General features: G+C 44.1%; 1 long non-coding RNA gene across 2 annotated transcripts; it reads left to right on the top strand.

The window, feature by feature from the left end:
• Nucleotides 1-2: 2 nt before the first annotated feature.
• Nucleotides 3-14,190, top strand: LOC138757016 (uncharacterized). Of its 2 annotated transcripts, none has more exons than XR_011353279.1 (4): nucleotides 3-122; nucleotides 1,020-1,073; nucleotides 3,302-3,393; nucleotides 13,652-14,190. It is a non-coding gene; the product is annotated as an uncharacterized lncRNA (long non-coding RNA). The 2 variants fall into 2 exon arrangements; XR_011353278.1 differs by lacking the exon at nucleotides 13,652-14,190 and adding an exon at nucleotides 9,515-11,200 and having other exon boundaries at nucleotides 6-122.
• The last annotated feature ends 2,596 nt before the right edge of the window (nucleotides 14,191-16,786 follow it).

Raw genomic sequence — 16,786 nt, 5'->3', positions numbered from 1 at the left:
GTCACTCTCTAATCGGTCCCCCCGCCGGCTGTCTATTCCCCCCCTTCGCTGGGGACAGCCTCGGATCAGTTCCCGTCCGTCAGAGCCTCTCTCCTCGTCTCTCCACTGACTCCCCTTTGCAGGTGCTGGGGAGCCCGCTGAGTTCCTCGCCGTTTTTGTTTGGAAAGAAGGGGAGGAAAGGGAAGGATCTCTTCCCTTTCCTCCCTCCTTCCCTCCCCTCCCTTCCTCCTCCCCTCCCTCCCTCCTCCCCTTCTCTCCCTTCCCTCCCCTTCTCTCCCTTCCCTCCCCTTCTCTCCCTTCCCTCCCCTTCTCTCCCTTCCCTCCCCTTCTCTCCCTTCCCTTCCTTCCTTCCCTTCCCTTCCTTCCTTCCCTTCCCTCCCTCCCTCCTCCCTTCCCTTCCCTCCCTTCCCTCCCCTTCCTTCCCTTCCCTCCCTTCCCTCCCTCCCTTCCCTCCCTCCCTTCCCTCCCTCCCTTCCCTCCCTCCCTCCTCCCTTCCCTCCCTTCCTCCTCCCTTCCCTCCCTCCCTCCTCCCTTCCCTCCCTCCCTCCCTCCCTCCCTCCCTTCCCTCCCTCCCTCCTCCCTTCCCTCCCTCCCTCCTCCCTTCCCTCCCTCCCTCCTCCCTTCCCTCCCTTCCCTCCCTCCCTTCCCTCCCTCCCTCCTCCCTTCCCTCCCTCCCTCCTCCCTTCCCTCCCTTCCTCCTCCCCTCCCTCCCTCCTCCCCTCCCTCCCTCCTCCCCTCCCTCCCTCCTCCCTTCCCTCCCTCCCTCCTCCCTTCCCTCCCTCCTCCCTTCCCTCCCTCCTCCCTTCCCTCCCTCCTCCCTTCCCTCCCTCCTCCCTTCCCTCCCTCCTCCCTTCCCTCCCTCCCTCTCTCCTTCCCTTCCCTTCCCTCCCTCCCTCCTCCCTCCCTCCTCCCTTCCCTCCCTCCTCCCTTCCCTTCCCTTCCCTCCCCTTCTCTCCCTTCCCTCCCTCCCTTCCCTTCTTACTCGACGGCATCATATTTATTTCTATTCAAACCTGCAGGAACTATTCTGGAATCTAGCATTGTGGCAGATGTCAATCCGAGCAATAATGCAGGTACTAACAAGTTTGCAATATTGTTCATCCGATCGCTTGCACTTGACGGCATCAGCTGCTTTTCTTTGCTAATATTGATTTTTACTCCTTCGTTTACACGAAATGTCTGTCTCCCCAGTATTTTTCAGAAGGTTTTTTTTTGCGCCTCCTTGTGTGAAGACAGTTACAAGGCGTATGAGAAACTCAAAAGAGTCAGGTGCTGGAACCTTGAGCAAGCAAAAAATTGCAAGAGAAATTCAGCAGACTAGACTATCCAATGTTAGCAATCAGTCTGGACCGTTTATCAAGGCTAAATGGAAAAGGGATGATTGATGTCTATAAAGCGGCAAAGAAGCTTGCGGAGGGGCCCAGAGTGATACAGGTGTGAGAAGGGAGAGACCACTGGGAAAGGGAAGGGGAGGTGTAGAAAAGTTAAAGTACAGGAGTGAGTTAAGAAGAGATGGGAACAGTGAAACCAGACTGGAGTGCAAGGTAACTTAAAAAAAATTAAAAATCAATTTTCATGCTGTTGGGTTTCAGGCTATCCAGAGGGAATATTTGAGCAAACAATTGCTGGAGTCACTCAGCATGTCAGACAGCATCCATGAGAAGAAATGGTCAGTCAACATTTTGGGTCTCAACACTTTATCAAGTGCGTGGGTGATATTACATGTAGAAAGGGGGAAGAAGCTGGGAAGGGGTGAGCAAAGAAACAATTGCAGGAGGAACTCAGCAAACAATGTATTCATCCAGTGTTTGGGTGAATCCAGGCATAAACTTCAGGAGTAACATATCATATTCCTCTTGCACAGTCTTAATCCTAATGGCAAGAACATTTGATTTTTTTTCTCATTTTAGGTAACACCCACCCCCATCTGGTTCCACTGTTTCCATCTTTTTTTTTAACCCACTGCTGTACTTACTTTTTCCCCTTTCTAATTTTACTTCCCCCTCCCCCCCCCCCCCCCCTTCTGTTTCTGGTGATCTCTCATTCTACCTGTCTCTCCAACTCTTACAACTTCTGACCTATAGTCTATCACCTCTGGGCCCCTTCCCCACCTTCTTTCCCATTTTATATACATAATATCAACCCTTTCCCTTGAGTTTTGAGAAAGGGTCCAGACCCAAAACATTGACTGACCTGTTTTGCCTAGATGTACTAAATATGTTGGTTGCTCTGTTATTTCCTTATTCCCCATTACTGCATATTTTCTCCTGTTTCTGCTTGTGATTATAATACTATCTTTAATTTCACCCATAATCCATGGTTTGATCACTTGTTCTTGTTGCCTTAGAATAATACACTTCTATTGCAAATTATGTATTATTTCTTCAAACATCAGGTGATACCACACCAGCATTAAGACTTTAATGTAGTTTCAAACTGTGCCCCAACCAACCTGGCCATCACCCATCTTCATTGTTCCCTTTAAGACTATATATATAGGAGCAGATTAGGCATTCAGCTCAATGAATCAACTCCACCATTCAAATTATGTCTGATGTATTTTTCCTTTCAACCCCATTATCCAGTCTTCTCCCCATAATCTTTTGACAGCCCATACTAATCAAATATACCCAATGACTTGGCCTCTGCAGATGACTGTGGCAACATATTCTACAGATTCACAGCCCTCTGCGTGAGGAAACCTCCTCATTTATATTCTAAATGAATGTTCTTTTACTTTGAGGCTGGGTCCTCTGGTCTAAGACTTTCCTACTAACTTTAGGGAGCTTGAAAACCCTCCTGTTGAGCTAAATCGCTTTCAAATTTAATATAAATTTCTATCATATTATGCTGAGAACCTGATTTTAAATGGATTTTCCCAAATTGTCCTTCAACTTACTGATATAGAAATTTATCCCAAATTCACATACTAATTTGATTTGTACTGTATGATTTCCCATGACTACAGTATTACGCCTGTTGTATGCAATACCCGTTTCCTCATTCATCGTGTCCTCCATCACAATTTCTGTTCAGAAACCTGTAAGCAACTCACACTAACATTTTCTTAACTTCATCCAAACCAATTCTAATTCAGGATCACAATCTGCCAAGCCAGTAGTACAATCTGCCAAGACAATATTCTTTCTCCCTGCCATGTCACGCCTTTACAGCTCTACACTTAAGGTTAATCAATTAAATTTGTTTTGAATAGTGGGACAGAAGCCAGGGGCCAATTCCTTCTAGCTTTTCTTATGTTTCATACTCTTATATTGTTAAATAACTTATTTTGATTATTCAGGCAATCCTCGGGATTGAGCAGAAATCAGCTTGAGTCCTTGAGCAACAGTGCCACTGACCTAGAATACACATAGACTAACGGTGGCCCCACATGTAAGTGGACGACAATATATCTCTCTATCTCGTTTGACCAGATCTTCCTTTGGAATAGCCACTCTATACGCATATATACAGGCATATCTTTCTTTCTTTGGCTTGGCTTCGCGGACGAAGATTTATGGAGGGGGTAAAAAGTCCACGTCAGCTGCAGGCTCGTTTGTGGCTGACCAGTCCGATGCGGGACAGGCAGACACGATTGCAGCGGTTGCAAGGGAAAATTGGTTGGTTGGGGTTGGGTGTTGGGTTTTTCCTCCTTTGCCTTTTGTCAGTGAGGTGGGCTCTGCGGTCTTCTTCAAAGGAGGCTGCTGCCCGCCAAACTGTGAGGCGCCAAGATGCACGGTTTGAGGCGTTATCAGCCCACTGGCGGTGGTCAATGTGGCAGGCACCAAGAGATTTCTTTAGGCAGTCCTTGTACCTTTTCTTTGGTGCACCTCTGTCACGTTGGCCAGTGGAGAGCTCGCCATATAATACGATCTTGGGAAGGCGATGGTCCTCCATTCTGGAGACGTGACCCATCCAGCGCAGCTGGATCTTCAGCAGCGTGGACTCGATGCTGCCGACCTCTGCCATCTCGAGTACCTCGACGTTAGGGGTGTGAGCGCTCCAATGGATGTTGAGGATGGAGCGGAGACAACGCTGGTGGAAGCGTTCTAGGAGCCGTAGGTGGTGCCGGTAGAGGACCCATGATTCGGAGCCGAACAGGAGTGTGGGTATGACAACGGCTCTGTATACGCTTATCTTTGTGAGGTTTTACAGTTGGTTGTTTTTCCAGACTCTTTTGTGTAGTCTTCCAAAGGCGCTATTTGCCTTGGCGAGTCTGTTGTCTATCTCATTGTCGATCCTTGCATCTGATGAAATGGTGCAGCCGAGATAGGTAAACTGGTTGACCGTTTTGAGTTTTGTGTGCCCGATGGAGATGTGGGGGGGCTGGTAGTCATGGTGGGGAGCTGGCTGATGGAGGACCTCAGTTTTCTTCAGGCTGACTTCCAGGCCAAACATTTTGGCAGTTTCCGCAAAGCAGGACGTCAAGCGCTGAAGAGCTGGCTCTGAATGGGCAACTAAAGCGGCATCATCTGCAAAGAGTAGTTCACGGACAAGTTTCTCTTGTGTCTTGGTGTGAGCTTGCAGGCGCCTCAGATTGAAGAGACTGCCATCCGTGCGGTACCGGATGTAAACAGCGTCTTCATTGTTGGGGTCTTTCATGGCTTGGTTCAGCATCATGCTGAAGAAGATTGAAAAGAGGGTTGGTGCGAGAACACAGCCTTGCTTCACGCCATTGTTAATGGAGAAGGGTTCAGAGAGCTCATTGCTGTATCTGACCCGACCTTGTTGGTTTTCGTGCAGTTGGATAATCATGTTGAGGAACTTTGGGGGACATCCGATGCGCTCTAGTATTTGCCAAAGCCCTTTCCTGCTCACGGTGTCGAAGGCTTTGGTGAGGTCAACAAAGGTGATGTAGAGTCCTTTGTTTTGTTCTCTACACTTTTCTTGGAGCTGTCTGAGGGCAAAGACCATGTCAGTGGTTCCTCTGTTAGCGCGAAAGCCGCACTGTGATTCTGGGAGAATATTCTCAGCGATATATAATATATATATACACACACTGTTTTTAGTGTGTTTGCATTTGTTTTTGCAATACTGTTTAAATATAAAAATAAATATATTTTTAAACACGGTATGGTAATATATGAACATGTCCTCCTCTGGAATGGCTACCCTACTCCTGGATTAATTAGTCCACTGAAGATGACTTCCCAGCTCCTGCTGGAAAAGTGCCATTAGATCTGGTATTTTCCACTCAAGAGAGCAGATGAATTTTAATACTTCAGCTGTACCACAGAAAAACTAACCGACAGAACGGACACCCCTCGATATTGCAAGCGAAACCCTGAACCAGAAAACTTCACCAAGGTGTTTGAACTGACCATTACCCCATAGGATGATATTTGGCCCATCATGTGAGTGCCAGCCCCCATCAGACCTTTCTACCTCTCTGCAATTCGGTAAGCTTTTCTCTTCTATATAGAATCGTTAATTTCCCTTTTATTCTTTCACCACTTGCCTGAACTAAGGCAGTATTTACAGTGGCCATTTATCCTTCCCACAAACATGTCTCCTGTATCTGTGGAATAGTGTTTTCAGTACTTTCTGGTTTTATTTCCAGAATCTGCTATTCTTCTTTTTGACTTTCATTTACCTATCAACCAGCATGGCCTTTTGGATCTGGGAGGAAATTGAAGCAACTGGGAAAGGCCAAGTGGTTTCAGGAAGAATATCCACATTCTATGCAGACAGCGGTCAGGCTTAGCATCTCATCTACACCACAATGCTACCCAAAAGTTGCAGTACAAAAACCCCAGACATTTTATTTTGAACAATCAAAGTAAGGAGCAAATTTGTAATCTTCCACTAGAACAAAATGCTTGGTAAATATTTTTAGATTCTACTGGAGTCTGGTAGCATGGAATAGTGAAATAAGGTGAGATGAGATCGATGGCAGCTGTCATCTAGATGAATGAAGAAGTAAGCTGAAAGGCTTAATGACATGTTCTATTTTTGTTCATATGCTTCACTGCAAGGGAATATCAGTCTCAGAATCAAGCTTATTGCCATGAACATATTGCATGAAATTTCTTGTTTTGCAGCAACTTGTATGGTACGTAAATTCAGCTTTAAAAAAAATGTAGCCATAAAAGAGAAAAAGTGAGGTAACGTTACAGGATCACTGACCGTTCAGAAATGTGATGGTGGTGGAGAAGAAGAAGCTGGTTTTGTAACTTTGAGTGTGTGTTTTCAGGTTCCTGTACCTCCAGTGAGAAAAGGGCATGACCTGGGTGGTGAATGTCCTTGATGATAGATGCTGCTTTCTTGGGGCACTGTCTCTTAAAGATGTTATTAATAGAGGGAAGATGCTGGCCGATTCTACAGCCCACTGTAGCCTGTTCCTCTCTTGCGCATTGGCACTTATAGACCAGAAATTGATGCACCATGTCAGAATGGTCTCTATGATACACCTTTAGAAATTTGCAAGTCTTCAAATGCACAGCAAATCTCCTCAAACTCCCAAAGAAATATACCCACTGGCAAGCTTTCTTTGTTATTACATTAACATGAAAGCCCCAGGTTAGATCTTCAGAGATGTTGACACTCAGGAATTTGAAGTTCTGAACTCCTTCCACTGCTGTCCCCTTGTTGAGGACTGGTTTGTGTTCTCCTGATATCCCCCTCCTGATGTCCATAATCAGTTCTGATGTTGAGTGCAAGGCTGTTATTGTGACCCCACTCAACCAGCTAACCTATCGCTCCTGTATGCTTCCACATTGCTGTGTGTAATTCTGCTGATGACCATAGTGTCATCGGTGAATTGTATTATGCCAAGCCACACAGTCATGCGTGTAGTGAGAGTAGAGAAGTGGGCTAAGCATGCATCCTTGAGGTGTGCCTGTGATGACTGTCACTGCACAGGAGATGTTGTTACTGATCTGCACTGACTGCAGTCTTCTGATAAAGAAGTCAAGGATCCAGTTGCAGAGGGAGGTGCGGAGGCCAAGGTTTTGAAGTTTGAGGGGATGATTGTGTTGAAAGTTGAGATATAATCAATGAAAATTAGCCTGTTGTAGGAATTGCTGTTGTCCAGGTGATACAAGGCCGAGTGGAGAGCTAGTGAGATTGCATCTGTTGTAGAATGATTGCGCAATAAGCAAATTGCAGTGGGTACAGATCCATGTCTTTGCTGAGCTGCGAGTACTTAGTTCAGTGCAAAGTAAAAGGGCCCAAATGGCCTGTTTCTGTGCTGTGATTGTTATATGGTTATGGTTAATTCTGGTCATGACCAACCTCTCAAAGCATTTCATACAGTAGATGTGAGTACTACTGGGTCATAATCATTGAGGCAGCTCACCCTGTTCTTCTTGGGCACCAGGATGATTGATGTCCTTTTGAAGCAGGTGAATCAACAACCACTTTCTATAACTTTTAAATCTTGAAGAGGATCTTGAAAAATGTCTCAAAGCTCTGAGCTCACACTAGGTCTACAAAGATTAAACTGAAGACTATGCAAGCAAATAACATTATACATGCAGGGATCTGAACTTAAAACAGAAATGCTGCACTGTAAGAACTCAGCCAGACAAACAGCAACTGTGGAAAGAGAAAGCAGATGACATTTCATGTTAGGTTCAATATCAATTACAGAGGAATCAGATGAATATGTGGCACAGAAAGGAGCAGATCCTTTTCCTGTTGAATAGGAATGGTAACCTAATGCATTAGAGAGCTTTGCTGTGAAGCGAGAAAGGAAGAAGGCAGGTGCCTGCAATTTTCCATGGATGGCCTGTAAGTAAAGATTAAGTCATCAGGGAAGAATGCTTCACACTGTCTGAGAGGAAAGAAAAGGTGAAAATCATCCTGAGATACCTTTTAATTACAGTGCTAGCAACCTGGGATCAAAACCGTTCTCTGTAGAAGTTTGTATGTTCTTCACATAGGTCCGCCAATTTTCACCTACCCTCCAAAAAACCTACTACGGGGTTGGTAGTTTAATTCCATAGATTGATTTCATGGCCTGGAAGGGTCTTCTATCTTGCTGTATCATTACAATTGAATTAAATTAAAAATTAACTTGTTCAAATGCCCAACATTAATAGATATCGAGGATAGGTTTTCCATTGTTCTTCCCTGTTTGGAGGTAGAATTGATTTTAAGTAATATTGCTTTAAAGGAAGAATTCTTGCATTTAAAAACTAATTTGGTCTTTTAGGCTACAATAGTAAAATGATTATATTATTTGATAACTATCCAGAAATATGTTTGTACCTCATCATAGCAGCTAGGGAATTAAAACATGAAATATAGATGTAGGATCATTTATAGTGTCTCTGAAGATGGCAGATTATCATAAAACTGCTCAGGTTCAGTCACATTCTTCAGAGAAGGAAATCCATCTTCCTTGTCCAGTCTGAGTCAATTTGGGACTCAATATCCAAAGCAGGGAGAGTGATTCTAAACCATCCCTGAAATCTCCCAGCAAACCACTCATTCCTTGCAGTTATTTGAAGAAGTTGCTGTGGTTTCTCTTTTGTCATTTATTTTCCTTTACTTTTACCTTTTTCTGAATTCTTGCTATGAACTTGGACATCATTTTCTGACAGTGTTGTCAATAGATGTTCTGTTTATACTTAACCTTCACTCATTTCTTAAAATATCTACTTTTATCTTCAGAATCACAAAATATTGGTTGTTCAGTTTTTAAAAAAAGCAGTAAGACATTGACCCAGCCAATAATCTTCACATTCCATGCATAAATATGATTAAATAGAATTAAAATTTCCCATAAGATGCAAGGCGTGTTTCATTGATATAAATGGATGTGGTTATTAGCCATAATGGTACAATTAGTAGATCTAAGCTCCAGAGCCCCAGGTTCAATCCTCATCTATGGTGCTGTCTTTGTGGAGTTTGCATGCTTTCCCTGAGACCACGTGGGTTGGTGTGTAGGTGAGTGATATAATCTGGATGGGAATGTGGGGAGAATAAAATGGATTAGTACAGGATTAGTTTAACTTGGTTTTTGATGATCAATGCAGACTTTGTGAGATGCAGGATTTGTTTCTGTGCATTGATTGTGATTTCGTGTCTCAAGGCAACTGAATATTGCAGACTTGTGTTGAGCTATAATTTGTTCTTTAAAATTAAATATAAAAGTGATGTACAAAACTAAGACTTCTCACAGGGTAGCTACCTAGTGTTTCTTGGAAACCAATTGTACAAATATATGATAATTGGTTGTCTCTGATTTACAAAAAAAAATGTCAAGGTGCTCATAAAAGTTGGATCAAACTTAGTCACTTACAATCAATGCCTCAACATATCTTAATATTCAAAAGGACTAATCTATTAACAATGCATAAATGACATGGGCATGCAGAAGATTTATCATTAATAATATGTTACTTTAATGTAGTTTTATACCAAGACACATTAGAGGAAATTTGCTAAAAGTTCCTGTACTTTGACAGGTATGCACTGTGAGGTGTATGAGTTGGTAAACCACTGTATGTATATATTTATCTGTTGGTGCGCAACCATTGGCTGAGTGTACCTATGGTTCCTCTCACAGGCTCCTGAATAAAGGTGACTCTTCCACACCCCCTCCTCAGTGCAGGACAGTCAAGCAGCATGGATGTGCCTTTGTTCTATAGCAAATAAAAGCCTATCGGTTTACTCAACTTCAGTCTTTTGGAGTCATTGATGGTGTGTCAATGAGGAAATTTGGTACATCACCAAAGACTCTTGAAAACTTCTACAGGTGTACCATGGAGAGAATTCTGGCTGGTTGCATCACTCTCTGCTATTGAGGTGCCAACACTCAAGACAAGAAAAATCTCCAGAGGGTTGTTAACTCGGCCTGCGACATCATGGGTACAAGACCACTCCATCAAGGACATTTACAAGAGGTGGTGTCTTAAGAAAGCAGCCTCTTTCGTCAAAGACCCCCGCCAACCAGGCCATGCCCTCTTCACTCTGCTACCATGTGGGAAAAGGTACAGGAGCCTAAAAACGAGCACTCAACGGCACAAGGACAGCTTTTTCCTCTCTGCCATCAGATTCGTGAATGAACAATCAACCACGGACACTGCCTTATTTTGACTTTTCATGCACTATTTTTATTTATTTTTGTAAGGTGTTTTATATAATGTTTGTACTGTGATTCAGTGTACAATGAATTTTATGACTTGTTCATGACAGTAAATTCTGATTCTGAAAAGTAACTGATATTAAGCCATGTATCTGGGGAAGGGACCATAAGACGAGTTAAAGTAGGTTTGACGAGGATTGTTAGGGGGAGGAAAGATAAAGTTATGGAAAATATTTAAAGGATGTTTGGACCTTAGAATTTTGGCAGTGGAACGTCAAAGATGGAGTGATTAAATTGCTGTGCGATTATTAGATGTAGGAGTCTCACAGAATAGCAAATAAATAAGAAAGAATAGGAGTGATAAGAAAGTAGGAAACAATGTACCGGATAATTCTACTATATGTGATTCATAATACAATCATAAACATATTCCTGATAATATTGTTGTTATTGCAATATTAGAATTTGTTCTAATGGTGTGCGTCATAAGCTGAAAGTGTTTTAAAAACTTATTGGTACTTGGAGCCCTACAGTTTTGGAAACTGTTCTTGATCTAAAATTACAGTCTTATATCAGATGTTGTAATATGGTACTACTTTCATAATGAGCGCAATAGAGGAATGATTAAAGGATGTTATTACATTGCAGATGATATTTTGAATAATGTAAGAAAATGCTGGAAGCACTTAGCAAGTCAGTTCTAATGCAGGAACCTTGACCTGAAATGAGAACTTGCTTTTTCTTTCCATCGACGTGGCCTGGGTGAAGGTGAATGGATATTACCTCTGTCAGTCACGCATAGTGTCTACTTTCAATCATCACTGAGAGTTACTTTACAAGCATACTTTGTAACTATTAACCCTTCACTGACACAGTTTCCTTGTAGTTATTGCTGTGATTTTTCGTGTCATTTCTTTTCCTTTACTTTTTAAACATCTGTTTTCTGAATGCTTGCAATGAACCTGGACATTCATTTTCCGACCGTGTTATCAATCGATGTTCTGTTTATACTTAACCCTCACTCAGTTCTTAAAATATCTACTTTTCATAATCATAAAGTATTGGTTGTTAAGTTTTGAAAGATCCAAATGTCAAACAATTCCATTCCTTATGGATGGGCTTTCTTAAAATTAAAAGAGCTCCAAACTGGGAGATCCTGATGAATAATTGAATGGACATTGTTACTTATAACATTGCATAAAAAGGGGAGGAAGGAGACAGATTTAGAGTTGATTTTCACAACTCACCACATAATAATAACACAGACATAAACACCATGGAAACATTGGACCCAAATGCCTGTTGCTGATCTATGCAGCCTATATAATTTTTGAATAAAAGCAAAAATGATTCAAAAGATACAACAGGTCCATAAGGATCTTTAATGGGGATAGAGGTGATCCATTCCTGATCTTCTGTGCTGTTGGTGAGAACAATGTCTACCACTTTACATGAACATAGTCATCAGACACAGTTCTGCTGATGACTGCCACTGCGAGGTCATGTTCACAAGGACATTTAAAGTGCTGTTATAGCTAATTAGTTCACGGACAAGTTTCTCTTGTGTCTTGGTGTGAGCTTGCAGGCGCCTCAGATTGAAGAGACTGCCATCCGTGTGGTACCGGATGTAAACAGCGTCTTCATTGTTGAGGTCTTTCATGGACTACTCTTTGCAGACGATGCCGCTTTATTTGCCCATTCAGAGCCAGCTCTTCAGCGCTTGATGTCCTGTTTTGCGGAAACTGCCAAAATATTTGGCCTGGAAGTCAGCCTGAAGAAAACTGAGGTCCTCCATCAGCCAGCTCCCCACCATGACTACCAGCCCCCCCACATCTCCATCGGGCACACAAAACTCAAAACGGTCAACCAGTTTACCTATCTCGGCGGCACCATTTCATTGGATGCAAGGATCGACAACGAGATAGACAACAGACTCGCCAAGGCAAATAGCGCCTTTGGAAGACTACACAAAAGAGTCTGGAAAAACAACCAACTGAAAAACCTCACAAAGATAAGCGTATACAGAGCCGTTGTCATGCCCACACTCCTGTTCGGCTCCGAATCATGGGTCCTCTACCGGCATCACCTACGGCTCCTAGAACGCTTCCACCAGCGTTGTCTCCGCTCCATCCTCAACATTCATTGGAGCGCTTTCATCCCTAACGTCGAAGTACTCGAGATGGCAGAGGTCGACAGCATCGAGTCCACGCTGCTGAAGATCCAGCTACGCTGGGTGGGTCACGTCTCCAGAATGGAGGACCATCGCCTTCCCAAGATCGTGTTATATGGCGAGCTCTCCACTGGCCACCGTGACAGAAGTGCACCAAAGAAAAGGTACAAGGACTGCCTAAAGAAATCTCTTGGTGCCTGCCACATTGACCACCGCCAGTGGGCTGATATCGCCTCAAACCGTGCATCTTGGCGCCTCACAGTTTGGCGGGCAGCAACCTCCTTTGAAGAAGACCGCAGAGCCCACCTCACTGACAAAAGGCAAAGGAGGAAAAACCCAACACCCAACCCCAACCAACCAATTTTCCCCTGCAACCGCTGCAACCATGTCTGCCTGTCCCGCATCGGACTTGTCAGCCACAAACGAGCCTGCAGCTGACGTGGACATTTTACCCCCTCCATAAATCTTCGTCCGCGAAGCCAAGCCAAAGAAGAAGGATAGCTAATTAAAAGGCTGCACATTCTATAGTCAAGAGATAGTCTGATAGAGGTTTTCGAGAATTCAGAAGGTTTTGATAATGTGCTTATGAGGTTGTTTCTATTCTTAGAAAGGACCAAAACCACGTACTATAAGATATAAACTACAAAACCAAATAGAGAATCAAGAAATCTCTCAACTTATATTACTCCAGAGAAAACCAAACATTAAAATATTTAGCAGTGCAGCAATATTTGTTTACAGCAGTGGTTCTCAACCTTTTTCTTTCCACTCACATACCACTTTAAGTATTCCCTATGCCATAGGTGCTCTGTGATTAGCAAGGGATTGCTTAAGGTGGTATGTGGGTGGAAGGAAAAAGTTGGGAACCATTGGTTTACAGTGATATTCTCCACTTATGTTGTGCTGCGAAGGGAAGAGAATTTCCTACTCTTGTTCAACACACTACCAATCAAAGTTGGCTGAAACTGCAGATACGCTCTATTGTTGACCAAAACGGTGAAAATATTAGACCAAATGTCAATAAGTAATCAAGGATAGGTAAAGATAGTGGAAAGGTGTAATGGCATAATTTTAAATGTAGTTTTTCAATCTTAGATTGTACCATTGCCTCAATATGACTTGTTTGTTAACAGAAAGGATGTGTGCTTTTCGTAAGATACCATACTTGTCCATTTTAAAGCACAATACCCAGGCCCAGGATAGCCGCAAAATTTGCCTCTGACATGTTTGCACAAATGCTGTTTGCAGTTCTGTATGTTATTATAAAGAAAAGTCAGATGTTAAATATTAAAAAGGATGGTACAGATTCAAGGTTAAAGCACCTGATGCTGACAAGCCCAGTTTGTACAGGACAGGAAAGCAACACAACAGCTAAGAAGTTGGATGACAGTTTATTTTTAGTGCCCGTCTGTAATGGAAGATTTAAACCGTGTTTCCTACTTTTTCAGACTTTGCTTCTGCAAGGCTGAGAACCTGCTTGTTGCATATGAATTAGTAGACACCTAAATTCCACCATGGGACCCAGGATGCAGTTGAATCAGAAGACATTATTATCTAAATTTACACTATATGGGGCCCAGGGATGCATATGAATCAGTAGACATTATCCAACTTCCACCATGAGGCCCAGAGATGCAGTTGTCTTTTGTTGGTCGTAGACTGTCAGGAGACCTTGAAGATAATTAAATCATTTGTTCAAAGAGATAAGATCTGAAGTAAACAACTTTTGGGTAATATAAGCCATGGTCCCACTGCTGAAGTTTGAGACTCTCCAAGAGGTGGCAACATCTCTCAGCAAGAAGAACTTCAAGATTCCAACCAACGTCCCGGTCCGGGGAGGTGGAGAAGCTGCTACCAGCGCCCAGACAACCTACTACAAGTGTGCAGTCGTCGCCTCGCTTTGGCAGTTGGGACCAGTCCAGGCATTGATAAGTATAATTGGGAAGGGCTTGCATGTTGTAGTATGAATTCAGCTTTAGATTTAGTAATAAAGACTTGTATAAACTGAACTGCTCTGTGTGTGTGTGTGTGTGTGTGTGTGTGTGTGTGTGTGTGTGTGTGTGTGTGTGTTCGTGTTCTTTCGGTAGCTCAAACACTGTGACCAATCTAAAACGAACAAAATGGTAGGTATAAGTTTACCCAAGACAATTGGCGCTGCGAGCAGGGTTGGTCTCAAGATGTTTCGCCGAAAGAAAGAGGTGAGCCCTGAGCAGTTATTGGTTCCAGGATGGACTTTCAAAGACGATGGGTTTGGCATGTTGGCCCCTCAGTTGGGATGAGAAGTTAGATCCATCAAGTGCGCCTCTGGGAGAGCGGGTTGCCATTCTCCTTCAAGAAAGTAAATTTCCTGTTAAAAAGGGGGTGCTGAAAAACGGTTTTTGGCTGCTGGCCACAGCCTTATGCCACTCTGTTCAGTGTGAAGTAGAATCTCAGCGTTAGAGAGAGCAACTAGAGGAGGAGCTAGAAGCCCTGCAACAACGCTGTTCCATGATGAGTGAGATTGTTTGCACCAGTCAGGACCAAGCCAAAGAATGGGAGGATAAGCATGTCCAAATGATCTGCTGTAATATTAAACTCCGGCAGCAGCTCTGTGTAGATAAAGAAAGGCATGGAGTAGAACCCGATCCACATCGTATTCGTGCCATGATAAGGAATGGCGACGATCCTGATGTAATTGATGAATGGGACGGGGATATCTGGAATAATGACAATGGTAATAATGCAGATACTCCTCAGCATGTGGCTAACATATACCCTCTCCACTCGCTGTTCACGCCCACCCTGTAAGGCAGCAGACTTCCCAAACAAATGGAAGGGGATGATGTAAGGGTAGAGATTGAAGCGATGGATACCCCGATCTCCCAAGCGGACCCAGGGGAAAATACCCGAACCCCTGCTTATTCCCTATGGCCTACTCCCTCTATGGAAGGCCTAGGCCTTGTCCCGTCCACTGGGCAAAGGACCCTGTGGGCCAAAGTGGGAGCAGAGGTCAAGAGAAGTCAATGATATGTGACTTCTCTATAAAAGAGCTGGCTGCCATTGGAGATCGATATAGGCAAAAGGCGGGAGAAAACTGGCAGCCTGGCTCCTGCGTGTTTCGGAGCAAGGAGAGGGTAATGTATATTTAACCCCTGAGGAATTGATGGGATTAGGAACATTGACTACTGATATCCGGGTCACTGCTGAGCTGCGGGGTAGAGGAAGAGAGGTGGATTACTTACTTGCCACTCTAGGGGATTCGCTGCTACAAGTATATCCATCACCAGTAGATTGGGATTTACATTTTACAGAATAATTGGGGCACCCCAGAGGAGGGTATAGCAGTAATTCGTCAACAGGCCCTGGCCTCTGCCTTGTATGCAGCCCGTTTGAGGCTGTGGGTACATGGGGGGAGCCCTGATGAAGAGATATTCACGGCTGGAATGCATACCAGATTGGTTCGTTCTGCCCAACCCACTGTACAGGGACTGGTTCTGTCCGTAATTAGTCCGCTAATTGGGCACCCTGTGTCTGAGATGGTGCACGCCTTATCTGGGTTTTGAGAATTAGAGTTGGGAGGTAAAATCCACTCACGTACAACCCAGGTTAAATCAGACAAGCAGGATGAAAAGAGATGGTCTGCTGCTAATAACGGACCGACAGGAAAGGACCTTTTCCTAAGCTTGTTAAAGTTAGGCGTACCTAAAAGTGATATTGATGGGAAACCTACCACGGTCCTTTATGTCCTTTATAAGAGGAAGGCAGGGGAACATCATCCCCAGCTGTTGAGTCCTCCTGGCCCAGCTGTGCCTTCTGCTCCCACTGCTGCTCCTATCGAGCCAGCTTCTCTTGCTCCAGTTATCCGTGATGAGATACAACAAATGGTTAAAAAGGCTCTTATAGATAATAGTGGCATGTGGCCTGGAAGCCCCTGAACCCTACTAAAGCATGAGGGTGTGGGCAGGGCCCCCGTGTCTACTCCACTGAGATATGGCGGATACACGGGGACCCCGGCCCTACATACCATTAACAGTCCAATGACCGCCAATATTTGGCCTTGGTTGATACCGGTGCGGAGCACTCGGTGATTCCGGGTAACCCTGACCTCTGGACTGGACCAACATTTCGAATAGAGGGGATGGGAGGAGCGATAACCCTGGCGAAGGAAATAAAAGTCCGCGCCACGGTGGGTGCTGGCCCTTCCCCTATATGGTTACATGCCCTGGTGGCTGCCACTGACGAGTGTACCCTGGGTATTAATATGTTGGCTGGTATGGCCCTTAATACAAATCCAAGGGGGATTTGCATTTGGAATTTGGACTATTACTAAAAGATTAGTGGTGGATCGGGCTAAGTGGGATCCTGTGATGGTGCCTCCCTCCCCCGAAACCAGTATGCATTCCATAATATCGCCTCCCTGGGGGGCAGGAAGAGATTACTGCCACCATCGATGCTTTGCAAGAAGAAGGGGTAGTGAGGCCCGCAACGTCGCCCTTTAATAGCCCTGTTTGGCTGGTCCAGAAGCCAGATGGCTCCTGGAGAATGACAGTTGACTATCGTTTTTTGAACAAACATGCCCCACCACTTGCTTCGGCAGTTCCGGA

This window comes from Narcine bancroftii, chromosome 1 (genome assembly GCF_036971445.1).
Source record: "Narcine bancroftii isolate sNarBan1 chromosome 1, sNarBan1.hap1, whole genome shotgun sequence".
In the NCBI taxonomy this organism is placed as follows: domain Eukaryota; kingdom Metazoa; phylum Chordata; class Chondrichthyes; order Torpediniformes; family Narcinidae; genus Narcine; species Narcine bancroftii.
Note: the sequence above shows the minus strand (reverse complement) of the source record. Positions and strands in the feature narration are given on the sequence as shown.